The 20,580-nt window shown below is 44.6% G+C and overlaps 1 protein-coding gene and 1 non-coding gene across 2 annotated transcripts in view; both read left to right on the top strand.

Moving 5' to 3' along the window:
• LOC123762598 (uncharacterized) overlaps positions 1-20,580 on the top strand; it is a 304,281-nt gene that overhangs the window by 45,516 nt on the left and 238,185 nt on the right. The gene's annotated exons all lie outside the window — the stretch shown is intronic.
• Positions 9,430-9,500, top strand: TRNAG-CCC (transfer RNA glycine (anticodon CCC)). Its single transcript has one exon. It is a non-coding gene; the product is annotated as a tRNA-Gly (tRNA).

Below are 20,580 nucleotides of genomic sequence, written 5' to 3'. Positions count from 1 at the left end.
GGCCGGGTCAAAGAGTTCTTAGTGATATATATATATATATATATATATATATATATATATATATATATATATATATATATATATATATATATATATATATATATATATATATATATATATATATACACACACACATATATATATGGTATATATGGTGAAGTGTAATATTTCTGTTACAATTATTTGTTTAATTGCCGAGGTCTCCCCAAGGCCAAATACTGATCTTGTCAGGATGCAACACACAATAGTTACCTAATTCTCAGGTTCCTAAAATATTGCTAAGTGAGCAGGAGCATCAGACAAAAGGATATGAGCCGAACCGTTTCTGTCCTGCCCGTGCAGTGAACCCGGGTCCGTCGAGTGTGGGTTGAGGACGTGGACTACTGTGCTGCAGGACCCTTGCAAGAAAATCGTGTATACGTTTGAGAATACTGAGAGTCAGTTTTCATAAACTTTGCCGATATGAGAAAAGTTGCTTTTAAGGTTAGTTATCTTGAGCCCCGGCTTGAGCGAGCCGGAGAAAGTACGCGTGTTTGTCACATTACAGCGGTGACTATTGTGTTACGAGCTCCATTGAGGTGGATTAAAATAAAATTTTATTTTCAACCTACTTCCCACGCTTACCCTCTTCCCAAGTATTCTCTCGCTTCCTCTCCCCCATTCTCCGGCTATATCAACCTCTACAACAGGTTCAAAATATAAAATATGCATTAATATAATGAATCATTTTGTATAAAGTTTATTTTCTATCCCGGGCGGAGTCATACAGTGCTAACCAAAATCTATACATTTTCATGTGTCCTACATTGCCAGGCTCAAATATATATAAGGGAAGGAATTTGTTCACTGTTCCACATACACTGTTTGTGTATGTGGAACGTTGCTTTTGTGTGTTTGTGTATGTGGAACGTTGCTTTTGTGTGTTTGTGTATGTGGAACGTTGCTTTTGTGTGTTTGTGTATGTGGAACGTTGTTTTTGTGTGTTTGTGTGTGTGGAATGTTGCTTTTGTGTGTTTGTGTGTGTGGAACGTTGCTTTTGTGTGTTTGTGTGTGTGTGGAACGTTGCTTTTGTGTGTTTGTGTGTGTGGAACGTTGCTTTTGTGTGTTTGTGTGTGTGTGGAACGTTGCTTTTGTGTGTTTGTGTGTGTGTGGAACGTTGCTTTTGTGTGTTTGTGTACTAACTGTAACTTAAAGGTACAAATTCTGTATATAGGATATCAGTTTATGAAGTACAATGATTATCTCGTCATTCAGTTGTTGTCATTTACGATCATGATGACTTATTTTAAAGTGATTTTTATTGTTATCATCCTTGTCATTCTAGTCATCATACTCATTATTATTATTATTATTATTATTATTATTATTATTATTATTATTGCCTTCACTGTTATTATTAATGTATCACAATCTTCTTTACCGTGATGTACTTCAGGGCTCAGGATCAGCGACTGTCAAATGATTTGACCAGTTACTTGACAGTCGTGTGACAGTCACTTGACAGTCGTGTGACAGTCGTGTGACAGTCACTTGACAGTCGTGTGACAGTCGTGTGACAGTCACTTGACAGTCGTGTGACAGTCACTTGACAGTCGTGTGCCAGTCACTTGACAGTCGTGTGACAGTCACTTGACAGTCGTGTGACAGTCACTTGACAGTCGTGTGAGTCACTTGACAGTTTTGTGACAGTCACTTGACAGTCGTGTGCCAGTCACTTGGGAAAATCAAAATATATGGTATGACTTTATGGTCTAATTACTAAATCACTAATTACTTTTGCTGGTGAGGTGATGAGGGTGTTGGAGAAATCTTCGCAATTTTAAGCCCAATATACTACATATGTTTTATGCTAGGCTGGACGGTAGAGCGACGGTCTCGCTTCCTGCAGGTCAGCGTTCAATCCCCAACCGTCCAAATGATTGGCTCCATTCTTTCCTTCAGTCCTATCCTAAATCTTGAGCCTCATATCTCCTCCAAGTGCTATATAGTGGTAATGGCTTAGAACTTTATCCTGTTAGTTACCTTATCTTAGGCCTAGGAGTGGTTAGGCTTAGGTTTTGTCTCCATTAAGCCCTCTACAAAACTAATAGTTACAAAACATGGGTTATCTTGAGATGATTTCGGGGCTTTTTTAGTGTCCCCGCGGCCCGGTCCTTGACCAGGCCTCCACCCCCAGGAAGCAGCCCGTGACAGCTGACTAACACCCAGGTATCTATTTTACTGATAGGTAACAGGGACATAGGGTGAAAGAAACTCTGCTCAATGTTTCTCGTCGGCGCCCGGGATCGAACCCGGGACCACAGGATCACAAGCCCAGCGTGCTGTCTGCTCGGCCGACCGGCTCCGATCTTTTAAACAAGTCTAAATTGTTGCAAATGGTTGATATATGTACTTTTATTTGTGAATGATACATTGAATAGACAGTTTGTGGTAAGTTGCCCTCAGTCAAATCGACAGTTTATTTGGGAGTGAAGCAGCTTGACGCTCAACACGTTTCGAACGCGTGTTGAAGTTTTGATTGTGAAAACTGTGGCGAGGCTCCAGCGCCGAGGAAATAACAGTTGGAGTAGTTGGTGCGGACATTTAAAAAAGTTTTCCTTGGCTGACTTGGGGACTGAATCAACACAGCGCTGAAAAAAGCGAAACAGTGAGAGCATAGCTCCCATGAGACAATATTGCGAGTACCACGACCATGGGATCGAAACCTCGTCCCTGGACTCAAGCACAGGCACTACCGATTAGACCATGATGACCTGAACAGTATCTCAACCAGACGTTCGATCCCATCACACGGCTGCAACAATACCTCGTAGATATATCACGTTCTTGTGATCTTATTGTTCGCTACAGCTCTATCATGCCAAACTCATTAGTAAATATCGCCACCCTCGCAGGGATTTATGTAGACCAGTCGGAACAACGACAGTCTCGCTTCATGCAAGACCGGGGTTCGAACCCCCCTCCCCCTCCCGCAGCCTCTCCCCTCCCACTTCCATTAGCCTTCTCTCTCCCATTACATAAGCAGCAGGAGGAACCACCCACGTAAGGGACTATCTGCTCCGAGGTTATCGCTCCGTGTTCCACTTCCCATCAATTTTAGCGTCAATTCCGCAGGCAACAGTGCTAAGGTGCGCGCCTCATCCCCCTCGCGCGCGCGTCCCGATGGATAGGAAAGGTAGCAACTGAAGATGAGGGCGGGGTGGGCGGGAAGGTGGGTGGTGGCACGGTTGAAATTGAAATTGAATTAAATCTTGTAAATATAATATTTGCAATACAATATTTAAAATATAATATTTTTACAATGCAATAAGTGATACTTTGAGTTGTGAGGCGGGAAGCTGTCTCATCAGGCGTGAGCTTTATCTCGTGGTTCATTGTTCACCTGCTTTGTTACGGCACTCGATCCTGCCAGGGGCTTTGTCGTTGTCTTCCCTGATTGGTCATGCCTTGATGACGTTAGTGTGTTGTGTTCCCTGATTGGTCATGCCTTGATGACGTTAGAGTGTTGTGTTCCCTGATTGGTCATGCCTTGATGACATCAGAGTGTTGTGTTCCCTGATTGGGCACGAGTCCCTGACGTCAATTTATTGTGTTTTGATTGGTCTTGATGCGAAAGGAAGTGGGAGAATTAGCAGGGGAAAGCGCCAAGCCATTACGACTATATAGCACTTGGAAGGGATCAAAATAATTTGGGATGGGACGAGGGAAAGGAATGGTCTTGATGCGGAGACGTCACACATTTGATCGTGACTTATTGACGTAAAATATAATGTCTGTTAATTAATTATCACTTGATGACGTCAGTCTATTATGTTTCTTTGTTGGCTATTTGTTTCCCTTCAGCTTGCGTGCCTGAAGACCAGCTGGAGCAGCCTCATGAAACCCATCACAAGAGGTTAAACGATAAGAGACAGACTAAGTGTGTGTTCCATCGCCTGGGGTTACCCAGTGGTCCTGCTGGCTCACAGAACATTATGCTCCTGGATGAGTCTTACCAACTCGTTCTCAATAGTTGACCAGACCACACACGAGAAGGTGAAGGGACGACGACGTTTCGGTCCGTCCTGGACCATTCTCAAGTCGATTGTCCATACATTATTATACTCAGAGCAACTATTGGTGGAACGTAAAAAAAAAAAAATGAACTGTTGAGGCCAAAATTAGTTCGTTATATACTATTGGAATATTCCAAATGGCTGACCAAAAAGTTGTACAGTGACTATACAAACTTACCTATCCTAGCTACGCCTAAAGCATGCTAGACTTAATTAATATAGGCTATATGACGCCTAATTTAGTACATTATATGTGCTTTACTAGGCCTAGGACAGATTAGGGGTGAGTGTTGCCTTCTGTCTGGTGCTCTCTGCAAAATGAAGAGTATATACAGTGAACTCTTTATGTTGTGTGTGTGCAACAGTAGTGCTGCAGGTGCGAGCAATGGTGCAACAAGTACTGTCATCTGTGGTTGGTTGAGTCTACCTGCTGGTGAGTCGGACCCAGAGTGCTCACCTCACCCACAGCTCACCTTAGTCTTGGTTTATATGGTGCCAGTCATGTTCTTACGATGTTACTACATAAGTGCTTTAGAACTTTATAGGGTTGTAAACCCGTGGAATCGCCTATCCGCACATGGCATAACTCTGCTTAGTCTTAAAATGCTGTATTTCTAAAACCATGTTGCGAATAATTTATTAATTTATGTTATTCAAGTTGAAGATTAATTAATTAATTGTCAAATATTAGGGGGACTCCCGGTTTGCCTCCTGCCTTCTCATTCGGGGGGCAGTGGAGTTTTCTCCGTGGAGTTGATGGGTAGAGTCTGTTGTGGTGACAGCCCATATTCCTGGACGGGATCCCGACCCATGATACGTGTTTGTCCGTTAATGGGTCTGCGAGTGTGCGAGTCTTGTTCGTTGGTCTGTGAGTCATTAGGTAGTCCGTGGGTCTGTGAGTCATTAGGTAGTCCGTGGGTCTGTGAGTCATTAGGTAGTCCGTGGGTCTGTGAGTCACTAGGTAGTCCGTGGGTCTGTGAGTCATTAGGTAGTCCGTGGGTCTGTGAGTCATTAGGTAGTCCGTGGGTCTGTGAGTCATTAGGTAGTCCGTGGGTCTGTGAGTCAATGGGTTTGTGCGTCTGCAGTCATGGATTTGTGAGTGTGTGAGAGTGCGGGCGAATATATTGGTGGATATGCTATGGAGAATGTGGCTGGTTGGCAGGTACATGTGGTGGAAGGTGTCGTGGCTGGCTAGCTGGATGATAGCTGTGGCGGGGGGTGTGGTCGTGGCTGGCTAGCTGGATGATAGCTGTGGTGGGGTGTGTGGTCGTGGCTGGCTGGGTGGGTGTAACTGTGGCGGGGGTGTGGTTGAGGGTGACACCAGGAAAGGTCGCTAGTGGTTTAGGAAATTACATCATCTCGTGGTGGAATTCCAGCCGTCGCGGTCACTTGTGTTCCCTTAAATAAATCGCGGAATTGCTGATACCTCCGGCTCTTGGCTTGGCCTCCTGGCTGTCTCACGGCTTGTCTACCCGTCGTTGTATACCTGTCTGTCTCTGTATTTCCCTGCATATATACATCTTCTTTGTATATCTGCGTGTCTTTGTATATCTGGTTCTTTCCAAGTTTCGTGTCTCTGAGAGTTCGTCTATCTGTCATGATCTCATATTTCATATTGGAGTGCGGGGGATGTCTGGAGAGGTCTCAAAGCAAAGTTTTCTTAGATTTGGTCAAGTTGGGTCAGAAAGGAGGGAAGTTAAAGGTCAAGGCAAGCTGCTCACTCATTCATCATTCAGCTACTGCTTGGAGTTAATTTGTTTCCTCGTGTTCTTCCTCCTCCTCCTCCTCTCGGGGGGGGGATTTTGAAGATGGTGTGAGAGTGAAGGTGCTCCAGTTGTTGCACTGTACGTGTCCTCGTGAACTATGCACCGACTGGCGGGTACAGGGCTTACCTTCGTGCCGGCCTTCACATGGACAGTATTGCAGAAGTTTCAGGAATATAAAAGGCAGAAGAGATCATGATACCGGGAATGGAACACCGTGGGGAAAAACTCCCACATCACCCATAAATTGTTAATGCAACAGGTAGAAATAAATTGTCGCTGGTTGTGTTAATTCCATTATAAGTAAACACATTAGTTAGTCATAAAAGAGATAGCATGCGTGATATATTTGCTCCAGAAGACGAGAATACTTTGCCGCGACGTTTGCATCTCGTCACAAAATTTATTTAGTTAATGTTACACTAAAATCACCAGTCTCAGACCTGAAACCAAAATAAAATGAATCTACTAAAGTAATTATATTGTTAATAAAGATTTGACATCAAACCCATTCCTCCTTCCGAATGTCAGAGAAAACGAGTTGAGTATAAGGCCCAGGCAGGAGGAGGAGGGCAGACAGTGCTGCTGTTGGTGGAACTTGAGTTATGGACAAAGTGGTGGTGGCCGCGGGAGAGAATCAGTAATAGCAAGAATTCGTCTTGGAAACAAATATCCATGGAGATTCGAAATAGAAACAACAGTTGAGTAGAGGAATTACAAAATCTGGGGAGTGTTGTACATGCTGCTTTGGCGGTGTGTCCACTCACAAGATGAGTGGCGCTGCCCAATACTGTCACTATGGCGGTGTGTCCACTCTCAGGATGAGTGGCGCTGCCCAATACTGTCACTATGGCGGTGTGTCCACTCTCAGGATGAGTGGCGCTGCCCAATACTGTCACTATAGCGGTGTGTCCACTCACAAGATGAGTGGCGCTGCCCAATATTGTCACTATGGCGGTGTGTCCACTCTCAGGATGAGTGGCGCTGCCCAATACTGTCACTATGGCGGTGTGTCCACTCTCAGGATGAGTGGCGCTGCCCAATACTGTCACTATAGCGGTGTGTCCACTCTCAGGATGAGTGGCGCTGCCCAATACTGTCACTATAGCGGTGTGTCCACTCTCAGGATGAGTGGCGCTGCCCAATAAACACGCCCCTCAGGGGAAGGGAAAGACAAAATTTTAAATTAGATTTAAGCCGCGACAGAGCGTGCCTCCCACAACGCAGAAAATTACTCCAGCAAGTCCCAGTACACAGCGTGATTTACATTAGTCACTATTTCTTGCCAAGACTTGACAGGACTAAGGAAAGTGCAGAGTTCGGCTTTTTCTAATAGTACATAATTTTTGGCCATTAATATATATATATATATATATATATATATATATATATATATATATATATATATATATATATATATATATATATGATTAAATTATTACGATGCAGGAAAACACTAACTATATCTCTAAAAACAGGAAAACTAACTATTTAATTACAGTTTAGTATATAAATTTAAATCAACTGTTTCATTGCGGTGCGATAATCTGAATTATTACCCCCCCCCCCAAAAAAAAAAAAAAAGTGTGAAGGGAATTATACTGTTGATAAATTACAAAAATACAGTACACTCACAAGTAATAAATAAGTAATAAATACAATCTCTTGAATTAATAATCAAATCAGTCACCGGCAGATTTCCCCACAGACACTAATCAAGGCAGTCGATAACTTCTGAGGTATCTTAAGGTGGAGGATCATTGAATTATAGGCTTAAGGGGGAAGTACATTGAATATTTTGTTCCTTAACTAGTGTGAGAGAGAGTAGGTCAAGTCTGTGTTGACGGCGGGGAGCAGAGTGGCCACTGTAGTCTGTGTTGACGGCGGGGAGCAGAGTGGCCACTGTAGTCTGTGTTGACGGCGGGGAGCAGAGTGGCCACTGTAGTCTGTGTTGACGGCGGGGGAGCAGAGTGGCCACTGTAGTCTGTGTTGACGGCGGGGAGCAGAGTGGCCGCTGTAGTCTGTGTTGACGGCGGGGAGCAGAGTGGCCACTGTAGTCTGTGTTGACGGCGGAGAGCAGAGTGGCCACTGTAGTCTGTGTTGACGGCAGCAGCTGGCCCTCCTTCAGCGCTCTCTGTCTCTCTCTCTCTCTCTCTCTCTCTCTCTCTCTCTCTCTCTCTCTCTCTCTCTCTCTCTCTCTCTCTCTCTCTCTCTCTCTCTCTCTCTCTCTCTCTCGTGGTTGTAGGGTACTGTGAGCATCATGGGACACTGGAGTGACATATTGTCTTGCTCTGGAACGTGACGCCAATAAGAATCCTGCAAGCGGCGTCAGTTGCCAGACGCTGCGGGACAGACAACACGCACAATCATTCACTCAACTGCTCGTTTATTCATTCCAATCTGGAGGAAGTTTGAGAGAGAGTTGCCTTCATAGTCTGCCTCTCTTGCATTTCAGGAGTGAATTGACGGCAGTAGAGATATGAATTTGACTTTGAAATAAACCTTTATTTTTACAATTAAACCGTCAAATAGTTGCAATGTTTAGTACGGTTACGTTATTAAATAGACTAACAAACGGTGATATAATGATATCATCAATGGTAATTTCAGTGTAAGAGGTGACAAAATAGAACATTGTTGATGATAATCAGTCTTACGACAGAATCGTTCAGATACAAGATGATAAAGATTAAGCCACACAAGAGGTGGCACGGGCATGAATAGCCCGTAAGTGGTGGCCCTTTTGAGCCATTACCAGTATCAAGAGATGATACTGGAGATCTGTGGAGGCGCGACTGCACCCTGCGTGACGGGAGATGTCTCCCGTGGTAGGGTTACTGGCTGAGTTCAGATACAAAATTTCCACCGTGATTAATACTGTTTTGGGAGCGAAGGCATCCTGTCATCCTCGTCCTAAACAGTACCTGGAACACCTGCCTCTGCGTGACTATCGTGTGAGGTGGGGACTATGGTGCCACACACCTGGCTCTCGACACACACTGTATAACGCTTTATGTAGTCTATGCAGCTGCAGGAATACGGATGTACCTCTATTAATAATACTAATGTGTCTCGTTTTGTACAGCAAACATAATTTTATGCTGCAATTACAGGCCAGACCAGGACAGGAAACACATGTCTGGAGGACACCGTAGGCTTGGGCACCGTAGAGCAAGGCACCGTAGGCCTGGGCACCGTAGGGCAGGGCACCGTAGGGCAGGTCAGGCAGGAGGGGTAGGACACGTCATGAAGGTCACAGTGTGCTTTGTAATATTTATTTCACAACTTTCTGTGAATTCATTGATAATTGAGTGTGTTGGTAAGAGAATCACATCTCACAGGGGAGAGAAAGAGGGAGAGGGAAGACTGCTCCTGGGAATTGGGTAAAACATAGATCGACATCTTGCTAGTCTTTCGCAGATTCGATCCTTGATTGATCTCCAAGCTTCAATTATTTTGCGGTATCACTGGTTGAGTGTGCAAAGTGCAAGCACAGGCGCAAATCGGTAAATAGGTGAGTATACACACACACACACACACACACACACACACACACACACACACACACACACACACACACACACACACACACACACACACACACACACACCGCCCCGCTGGTGTAGTGGTATCATGCAAGATTCCCATTCTTGCGACCCGGGTTCGATTCCCGGGCGGCGTACGTAATTTTTACAGGGGCCTGTGGCTGACTGGACAGCACGCTGGACGCGTGATCCGGTGGTCCCGGGTTCGATTCCCGGCGCCGGCGAGAAACAATGGGGAGAGTTTCTTTCACCCTGATGCGCCTGTTACCTAGCAGTAAATAGGTACCTGGGAGTTAGTTAGCTGTCACGGGCTGCTTCCTGTGTGTGTGTGTGTGTGTGTGTGTGTGTGTGTGTGTGTGTGTGTGTGTGTGTGTGTGTGTGTGTGTGTGTGTGGTGTGGGGAAAAAAAGTAGTTAGTAAAACAGTTGAGAGGCGGGCCGATAGAGCAGAGCTCAACCCCCGCAAGCACAACTAGGTGAACACACACACACCTTTGATACAGCACCACACAAGAGGCTAGTGAAAAAGCTGGAGATGCAGGCAGGATTGAAAGGGAAGGTACTCCATTGGATAAGGGAGTACCTAAGCAACAGAAGATAACGAGTCACTGTGAGAGGTGAGGTCTCAGATTGACGAGGAGTCACCGTTGGAGTCCCGCAGGGTTCAGTCCTTGGACCTATACTGTTTCCGATATATGTAAATGATCTTCCAGAGGGTTTAGAATCGTTCCTCTCATTGTTTGCTGATGATGCAAAAATTATGAGAAAGATTAAAAATTGAAGAAAATAGTATGAGGCTACAAGATGACCTAGACAGACTGAATGAATGGTCCAACAAATGGCTACTAAAGTTCAACCCGAGTAAATGTAAGGTAATGAAAATAGGCGGTGGAAACAGGAGGCCAGACACAAGATACAGAATAGGAGATGAATTACTTCATGAAACGGACAGAGAGAAAGATCTAAGAATTGATATCACACCAAACCTGTCTCCTGAAGCCCACATAAAAAGAATTACATCTGCGGCATTCCTTTAGGAACAACCTTCAGGAACCTGTGTTGGGAATTATTCAGAACTTTGTATACCACATATGTAAGACCAATCCTGGAGTATGCGGGCCCAGCATGGAGCCCGTACCTTGTCAAGCACAAGACGAAGCTGGAAAAAGTTCAGATGAATGCCACTAGGCTAGTCCCAGAATTGAGAGGCATGAGTTACGAGTAAAGTCTGCGTGAAATGCACCTCACGAAACTGAAAGACAGAAGAGTAAGAGGAGACATGATTACAACCTTCAAAATTCTCAGGGAAATTGACAGGGTGGAAAGAGACAAACTCTTTAGGACGAGTGGAACACGAACAAGGGGACACATATGGAAAGTTAGTACCCAAACAGAAACATTAGAAAGAACTTTTTCAGTGTCAGAGCAGTTAACAGATGGCAGTGATGTGGTGGAGGCTGGCTCCATACACAGTTTCAAATGTAGATATGATAGAGCCGAGTAGGCTTAGGAATCTGTACACCAGTTGATTGACGGTTGAGAGATGGGACCAAAAAACCAAAGCTCAACCCCCACAAGCACAACTAGGTGAGTACAACTATGTGAGTACTCACACACTACGTTTGGTTGCATTCATTTTGTTGCTTTTCATTATTTGCCAAAAATAAACGAGTTGATGTTTGTGTGTTTGCTCACTGAATTGTGCATTCAAGGTCGCATATATGATTTTAAACTCCCCCTTTTTCTGTTGTCGGTCACCTAGCTCAGCGTGTCATAATCTTCCTGTGTACCAAGTCCCAGATCCGAACACTCGCCAGCTGTACATGCGCTGCTGACGGTATGCTGCTAATGTGCGCCTCTGACGTTAATGGTTTAATCCACCCTCGGGTCTTTCTCATTCTGTCATGGCATGTTGTCTCTCCTTCATCCTTCACCTTTCCTCTCTTTCTTATCCATTCTTCTACCATCTGACCTTTGCACTTCGTATTTCACATGAACTAAGTACCTGAAATACCCAGAAAGCATACTGTGTTGCAACTACGCAAAATTAGAAAAAAATAACGTTCTGGTTATGTTGTGTTTCCTGGTGAGTTTGTGTGAATATCTTCAACTCATCAGTGCTCTTCATGTAGGGGACTTCCTTTTGGCACTCCCTGTGTCAGTGACAGGCTTACATCTTGACTGGCAGCACCTCCGTATTGCATTGACCGTCTCTCTCAGATTCCTCCCCAGCACAACGTAGAGAAAATTATATTAATGGTACAGATATGAATAGAGAAATAGCAAACTTAGGAATATAATCCGCTTCTCACTGCTCGCGAAATACATTTATGCATTGGGGGATTAAGCGAACGAGCTCGGTAATAATGAAGAGAATAATGCTAAGTAATGGAGAATGAGGTAACGTAACTTTAAAGGAATTAGCATATAGGTATGCAAATTGGGGCCACATAATGCAGGTTGGTGTGTGTGTGTGTGAGAGAGAGGCTATTACACCTAGGAGTAAATCTGAACGTGTATGGTAATGAGGTCCCGCTCAGTGCTGCAATAAAAAAAAGACTCGCTCGGTGCTGCAATGAAGCACTGTGTTATAGAGATGCAGCTCGTTTACTGCTGCAATACTCGTCATTTTGTCTAAATTCTTGCTCACATTACACTCATCTAGCAAAGTTTGTACTAGATAACACAAGAAACAATCCTGGGTAGTGATATATCGTAATTTCTTTTGCCTCTGAGGTACAGAAATTGGCTATTATTCCTCACAAACTTTGCTCTTGTGATCAGGACGGGACTTTAAAGTATGACACGGCTGGGGGATCATCGGATTCAAAATAGTAGCATCCCTAATGGGTCTTCAAGTTTCCTCTGTTATCTGTGCCTTTGGGACGGTAGGGACACCTAGGTTCACTACCACAGCCGGGACTGTGGTCTGCGGGACTGACCAAAGCGGAGGAGCGAGCGCTGCTCAGACTAACTGAGTTTGCCTGAGTTAGGCAACGTTGTTCTCTCTGGGGAGGAGGAACGTCAAGTGGGAGCCACTGATGGATCCCTGGAAGGTGCTGCACATCAAAATAGGACTAATAATGCCATTTGTCACAACTCTATATAAGGTTTCGGACTTTTTCAAAACTTCTTCTCTATGTTCTCTTAAGCAAAACCAGTGTCATCGTCAGATCACAGATAAAGATCCTAGAGTGCAAGGAATTCGCCAAGAAGCTGACCGTGAAGGAGAAAGCGACTTGGAACAGTTTTGTTGCAATGGTTCGATGCTTCCTGGGCAATCACACGACCGAAAAGTGATATGGAGCTGGTTAAGACGCTGGTGGGTAAGTACGCCATAATAGAGCTGCAGGATGTCCCTCAAATGTCATATCCTTGATGCCCAACTTGATTAATTGTAGAAGACGGCAGCGTTCTCGGAGGAGGAAGGCGCGCCCGTCCTCCAAGATGTAGTGGATCAGAGCACCACTACCATGGATAGTGTAAGGAGAACCTGATCGGAGACTACATTATGGGCCGAGTCGTCAGAGTTACTTACAGTATAATAGAAAATCTCGAAAAACTTTTCACTTCTAAATCTTTTGTGGTAATTTTTTTAATAACTTTAGTAAAAATGCATGTTAATTTTTATTCATATGTTGCTTTTTTAGACATTTTGAGAAGGAAAAGAGGCAAACATTTTTTTTTTAGTATTGGAAATAGTTAAATTGTTAAATATCACTGCCCTGGTTACAGAAGCAAACTTTGAGAACAATAATAGCCATTTTATATTTTTTTGTTAGAAATAAGCAATTAGCAAATAAGACTTAGTGTCCAATGACAACAATTGTTACATTGTGTGATGCTTTCCCTATGTTATGTGTGTGTATTTTTGCTGCGGTCTCACCCCACTCGTGCCTTACCGTCGTGTACTGTGTGTGTTTGGGTGTACGTGTGTGTGTTTGTACTGTGTGTGTTTGGGTGTGCGTGTGCGTGTGTGTGTGTGTTTGTACTGTGTGTGTTTGTGTGTGTGTGTGCACGTGCACGCGCGCGTGTGTGTGTATGTGTGCTTGTGTGTCCGCGTGTGTGTGCGTGTAATTACGATACACAAATGTGTTGTCATATTGCGACCTTGAAGTCCCTCAAGCTCTCAGAGGATACTGGTACCAGCACCTGGCTACACCTGCGCTGGCTACACCTGCGCAACTGTCTCTTGTGGAGGCTGGGTAGACAATCCATGTCAAGGCCAAACTGTCTTCGTATGAGAGGAGGAGTAGGAGAACTGCCGTGAGATTTAGAAATGATGAAAGATTAGGAACGAGGGAGAGTTTTACTGAGAGAGAGAGATAGAGCTAGCGCATAACTGGAGAGGGAAGAATGTTTGAGCAAAGAAAGGTGAGGAAAGGAAGGGATTAAGATAAAGACAGCCGAGTTTAATGTGTGTTCTCCAATATTTGCTTTCACCTGTGTGTATATATATATATATATATATATATATATATATATATATATATATATATATATATATATATATATATATATATATATATGCGAACAAGCCTGAATGGTCCCCAGGACAATATGCAACTGAAAACTCACATTTCTGGGGTGTGATATATATATATATATATATATATATATATATATATATATATATATATATATATATATATATATATATATATATATATATATATATATATATATATATAAATGGAACAGTTTTGTAACACTGTATAAATAAATACACGTTTACCAGAGATGATACAGTTGTAGGTAGGACGTTACTGTTGTATATGGGATTTATATAGGTGAACACAACAGGCCGCGGCGCTACACACCTACAATAACAATGACAACGCCCGCATTTCCTGCCTAACAGTGACACCCAACCCTCATTCCTGGACATTTGGCAGAGTATGCAACGAGAGGGGGAGAGGAGAGAGGAACGGGGAGAAAGGAAAGAGGGAGGGCAGAGGGAGAAAAAGAATGGGAGGGTACGAATGAACAAAGAGAGAGAGGGAGGAGAGAAAGAGAAGGAGAGAGGGTGGAAAATTTATTTTAGTATTGACTTCACATAGGCTGATAAGTCTTGAGCTGGCCATTATTTTTATTTTCAAATACTTTTTTAATGTTTGCCATCATCCCATATTCTGCTGATGTGATTATGTTTATATATATATGGCTTGGGCGTTAGCGCTGGAATTATACCTGCTTGAAAATGCGGAAAAAAACACTTTGAAAAATAAAAAGACTGCTTAACGCGTTTCCGGCCGTGTGGCTTTCATCAGAGCAAGACAGAAAAACAAATTCTGTCTTGCTCTGATGAAGGCCACACAGCCGATAACGCGTTTAGCAGTCTTTTAAACGCGTTAAGCGGTATTTTAAAAGCGTTAAGCGGTATTTTAAAAGCGTTATGCAGTATTTTAAACGTGTTAAGCAAACTTTTAAATGCGTTAAGCAGTATTTTAAACACGTAAAGCAGAATTTTAAACGCGTTAAGCAGTATTTTAAACGCGTTAAACAGTCTGAAAGTGTTTTTTTTCAGCATACATGAACCAGTGTTTTCATGATCGTTGTTGCAGATACTGCTTCAAAATATTTTGTTCTTACGGATTCCTGTAGTTACCTTCCCAATAGTGTGAGACATTAGGAAAGCAAGACATACGAACAAATCCACAAGGGCCGTGACGAGGATTCGAACCTGTGTCCGAGAGCATCCCAGACGTTACCTTAATGGACTGGGATGCTCTCGGACGCAGGTTCGAATCCTCGTCACGGCCCTTATGGATTTTGTTCATTTGATGCATCACGCAATTGTGATTTCTGTGTGTAAGACATACGCTCGTCCTGAAAATTGGGACATCTACAAGAGGTGCGCGACTAAGTGGTACAACGTAGTTGGGACAATAAGGAGCAAGGCGGCGTTAAATTAAGTGCCCGTGTTAAATGTGTGGGCCAATTAAAGCGGGCAGGTCATTTACATAAATTAGGAATAGCAATGCTCCCATGACCAATCCTTGGAAGGAGGGGGGGGGGGGGAGGGGTATAACCTCATATCCCTCCAGCTCGATAACATATCTCTGACATTGACCCCTCTGTTTTCAGTCCGTCAGGTACTCTTTGTATCCATTTAAGTGTTTTGCGCATTATTTAATTGAAAAATGGAATCACCTGTATCCCACAAGTAACATGTTTTCTCCCGTCTTCTGACAGGTACGTTTGTCGCCTGTTATCTCCAGAACGGGTCTGTCTATTCTGTCCAATCACCACGTTGGACGGCCCCAGTGGGACATGGTGAGTCAGGAGGGTATTCCTCGTGTCCCAACCCCCCCTCTCTATTGGTAAGTGGTTCCCCTGTGATCTATCGGTAAGTTGGTACCTATGATCACTTGCTAAGCGGCGACTCTCTGGTCTATTGGTAAGTACTACCGCGTGATCTATTGGTAAGCGGCGACTCTAAAGCTGAAAAAGGTGACAAAATACCTGATAACAATAGACCTGAGATCGTTGTTTCAAGCGTAGGTTAGACATATGAATGTGTTTGGGGGGATATGTATAGGAGCTGCCTCGTATGTGCCAATAGGCCTCAGCAGTTGCCATTATTCTCTTATTATTTTGTTAAAAGTAGTAGTAAGAGCATTTGTAGCAGCAACAACAACAGCAGCAGCAACAACAAAAACAAAAACAGTAGCAACAACATCAGCAACAGTAGCAACAACATCAGCAACAGTAGCAACAACAACAACAGCAACAACAACAGCCAGGAACAACACAACAGTTAGCATGGCCGTTTTCTTTAGTGTGTAGTGTTGCCGTCTTGGTGGGACCCATGTGACCCAAGACGGTGCCCCGGCAAGGCTCAGTGTTGAGGCCTGGGCCGCCCGCTGGCCGCCCCTGGCCGCCCGCTGGCCGCCCCTGGCCGCCCGCTGGCCGCCCCTGGCCGCCCGCTGGCCGCCCCTGGCCGCCCGCTGGCCGCCCCTGGCCGCCCGCTGGCCGCCCCTGGCCGCCCGCTGGCCGCCCCTGGCCGCCCCTGGCCGCCCCTGGCCGCCCCTGGCCGCCCCTGGCCGCCCCTGGCCACGCTAAGCTTCCAACACAAGCAGATAATGACAACCCTCAATATATACCAGCCCATCTTCTCAAAATTATATTGCTATTGACTTTATTGATAGAACGTTGGACTAATACATTATTGATCGAACGTACAATAATAGACCGTTGTACCCCATAAATGTTCTCATTTTGTAGTACAGATGGCATGCCAGAATATGAACACTAACTATACAACCTTACTTAACCTTTCTAAGGCCCAAATAAGCAATAATAGGCCATCTTAGGCCTGATTTATGACCTAAATCATTACTTACGCCTTGGGGAGGCCTAGTATGGTATGTATACCATACATACATACCATTTGGTATGTATCTCCATACTAGCCGGATACGGTTGGAAGACGATCGGCCGAGCGGACAGCACGCTGGACTTGTGATCCTGTGGTCCCGGGTTCGATCCCGGGCACCGGCGAGAAACATTGGGCAGAGTTTATTTCACTCTATGCCCCTGTTACCTAGCAGTAAAATAGGTACCCGGTTAAAGTAACCCTTTCCACCACCGCCCACGGCATGGGAATGGGGTGCATAATAAAGAAAGAAATTGAACTGAAATCGACCAACAGTTGCGAGGCGGCGATACAAGAGGAATACGCTCGTTCGCTCAAGCGGTCAATACGTATATCTGTAGGACTCGTTACCTCCCCCAGAGAACCCAATAAGCCAATTGGGGCTTATTGCTAAAGTCAATTATGGCGGCAAATAATGATGGTAATTGGTGTCTAATTACTGAGGCTGTGTTGAGGTTATTTATTGCAATGGTCTAGTGGGTAGTTAGTGGTCAGATGGGGGTAGTTAAGGGCGACTGTTAATAATAAGTTGGACAGTTATGGGGGTAGGTGTTGGAACGGATAATTACAAGCGTTTCTGACACCTCAACGTTGTGGTCAGTCTCTCCTGCTTAGGGGATTTATAGGGGCTCGAACCCCGGACTTGGGCACACGGGAGACATCTCCCGTCACGCAGGGTGCAGTCGCACCTCCACAGATCTCCAGTATCAGCTCTTGATACTGGTAATGGCTCAAAAGGGACACCACTTACGGGCTATTCATGCCCGTGCCACCCTTTGGGTGGCTTAATCTTCATCAATCAATCAATCGGACTTGGGCAAGGATTTCGTCAAGCATTTACGCGTGACGAGATTTATCATCCTCTTCCGTTGTCGCTTCCTCCTTCCTTTCTTCTTTCTCCCTCTCCCGTCTTTTTCTCCATACTTCATCGTTCTTATTTTTCCCCTACCTTCCCTATTTCTTCACTGTCATCCTTTCACCACCCATTTTCTCCATTGTTTCCATATTTCCCTTCCCATTTTCTATCCCATAATACGTCTCCCCATCACCCCTCTCCCTCCCCCTCCACTGCTACTGGGCAGCCCCTGGTCCCCTCTACCAGGGCAGCCCCTGGTCTCCCCCCCTACCATGGCAGCTCCTGGTCCCCCACCCTACATGGGCAGCCCCTGGTAGGGGGGGAGGGACTCCCTTTCAAAAGGACGGTCACATCATTAAAAATAAGGAACCTATAATTACAAAACTTCATTAACAGGTGGCTGCTTGTGGTACACTAATTAATAGATCAGAAAGTAAAAACTCAAAACCCCCCCCCCCAAAAAAAAAAACGGTAAAAATAAAAAATAAAAATAAATATTTTACAAAATAGAGTATGTGGCAAATAGGAAACTGATTTTACGTGTGTGATTGGGACTTTAACTCGTGGACTAGAGGGCGATAAGGAGGATTGTTGCAAGCAGTCACTCTTTACCCCCCGGGAGGAGGGGGGGGGGGGGGAGTAGTTACAGGCTTGCATCAAAAATGGTTCTGTTACACAACCTGTAATGAAGTCACGGACACAGGCGCCGGCAGGTCCTTTACAACAGAAGAAGTTCGTATATGAACTTTTGGGGGTTTAATTATATTTTGTACTTATCCAGCTAATCTTTTAATTGAGGGTAAGTAACTGCAGATGACATTGGCGTCTTTGTAGTTAAGGGCTCTGGGAATGTGTAGTGTACTTACTTGCCTGATGTACTCGCCTTGACGGCTTGATGTACTCGCCTTGATGTACTCGTCTTGATGTACTCGCCTTGATGTACTCGTCTTGATGTACTCGCCTTGATGTACTCGTCTTGATGGCTTGATGTACTCGCCTTGATGTACTCGCCTTGACGGCTTGATGTACTCGCCTTGATGTACTCGTCTTGATGTACTCGTCTTGATGGCTTGATGTACTCGCCTTGATGTACTCGCCTAGACGTGCTTGCAGGGTTTAACATTTCGTAGTTGGGTGCAGTGATTTTTCTTCACTGGATTTCCTTGTCTTATTTACATTTTAAACTGTATATTAAATATGCCTCGACAACTTCCTTATCTAATCCGTTCCACTTATTTTCGTCAGAGAGCTGAGAAGGAACTTCACTTTCTTTTGACATCTCTGTATTTTCTCCTTCAGTTCCCGTTTATATTCCATCGTTTTATTGTTCCATACTTTGAACATTGCTTTTCTACCAGTTTGGTCAAATCCCCTTAGAATCTTGTACATCCTTACCATATGTAGCCTGTTCCTTCTATCTTGACTCCACTGTGGTGAGGTCCAGTTCCTCAAGAATTTCTTCATAGCCAGAGTCTGCCAGTGCAGACTACTTATCACATGCCTCTGTATGACTAACCATCCTGTGTGATGGGGATTTTTTAGCATCTCTTAGCTAGCTTTTTTGACTCTATATTCCCCTTCATATAGTCTAGGGCAGCTGCACAAATGCAGATGTACCTAATGTATTAATAAAAAAAAGCTCAGGATGGAGCTTTGTTGAGTATTTTTGGAACTTTTCTAGTTTTGATTTGTGCTACTTGAGGGGGGATGGGGGGGGGGGGGTTTGCATGCCGGAGCAGCAGAATGTATATAGAGCTCTGTAGGCTTATTTCACCAAGTTTCTGTGGGCTGTCTGGATGGTAAGTTTGACATATGCTCGCGGCGATGTTCTTGTGATGTGTCATATGTGGACTGTGTATCTTCTTCCAAGTCTCTTATTTTCTGAAATATGAAGTTGGGTTCCCATCGTTGTGTAGTGTATATGAGGCCAGCACGCTGCTCTTCCTCTCCCCGTAACCCTGCACATCTCTCCGTTACCGTTTCATTCGTATTGTATGGTCAGCGAACACTGATATGAACGAGCTTGTTCTGTTAAGTTGTTCACGTGTATCGAGAACAGTATGCTCACTATACTGTCTTACTACCGAACTTCAGGCACCGCGCTCATTATCTCTCTCCATTCTGATATCTTCATTCTGAAATCTTCATTCTGAAATCTTCATTCTGATATCTCCATTCTGATATCTCCAGTCTGATATCCCCATTCTGATATCTATCTTCTAAATAGGACTCTCCTGAAAGGTTTTCTTTCAACCAGCTTACTACTCTTCCCAATCAGTCTGCCTCTCTAGTTTACATAGGAGTCGCTTGTGAAGAAGTGTCAAAATAATATATATATATATATATATATATATATATATATATATATATATATATATATTGAGGTCGTACGATGGGATCGAACTCTCGATCCCTGATCTCCTCAGGCACACGCAGGAACTTTCGAGCCCCATCGTATGGCCTCAGTATTGATTAATATCTTCACAAAGTTCGTGTGATTATATTGTGCAGCATCAGAGGGTTTGACCTCTGACCCGTATTGTTCCTCCCCCTCCAAGGTTGTGGAGTGTTGCGTCACAACACTTCTCTCCGTGATGTCATGTTAAACGTGTTTGTGTTGTGGGTGTTGATAAGGCGAGCTCTTCAATACGTCGCCTGAGACTTGCATAGTGAATGCGGGGCTTGCGCAGCTCTCACGGTGGTGGTGAGTTTACCTAGGAGTGCCTGGGAGTGTCTGGGAGTGCATGGGAGTGCCTGGGAGTGTCTAGCTGCCTGGGAGTGCATGGGAGTGTCTGGGAGTGCCTGGGAGTGTCTGGGAGTGTCTGGGAGTGTCTGGGAGTGCATGGGAGTGTCTGGGAGTGCCTGGGAGTGTCTAGCTGCCTGGGAGTGTCTGGGAGTGCCTGGGAGTGTCCGGGAGTGTCCGAGGGGGTAATGGCAGGCATCACTCATGACTATGCAGCCCGTTCTCTCCCTTTGCCACTCCGT

Source organism: Procambarus clarkii, chromosome 27, assembly GCF_040958095.1.
Source record: "Procambarus clarkii isolate CNS0578487 chromosome 27, FALCON_Pclarkii_2.0, whole genome shotgun sequence".
NCBI classification, from domain to species: domain Eukaryota; kingdom Metazoa; phylum Arthropoda; class Malacostraca; order Decapoda; family Cambaridae; genus Procambarus; species Procambarus clarkii.
Note: the sequence above shows the minus strand (reverse complement) of the source record. Positions and strands in the feature narration are given on the sequence as shown.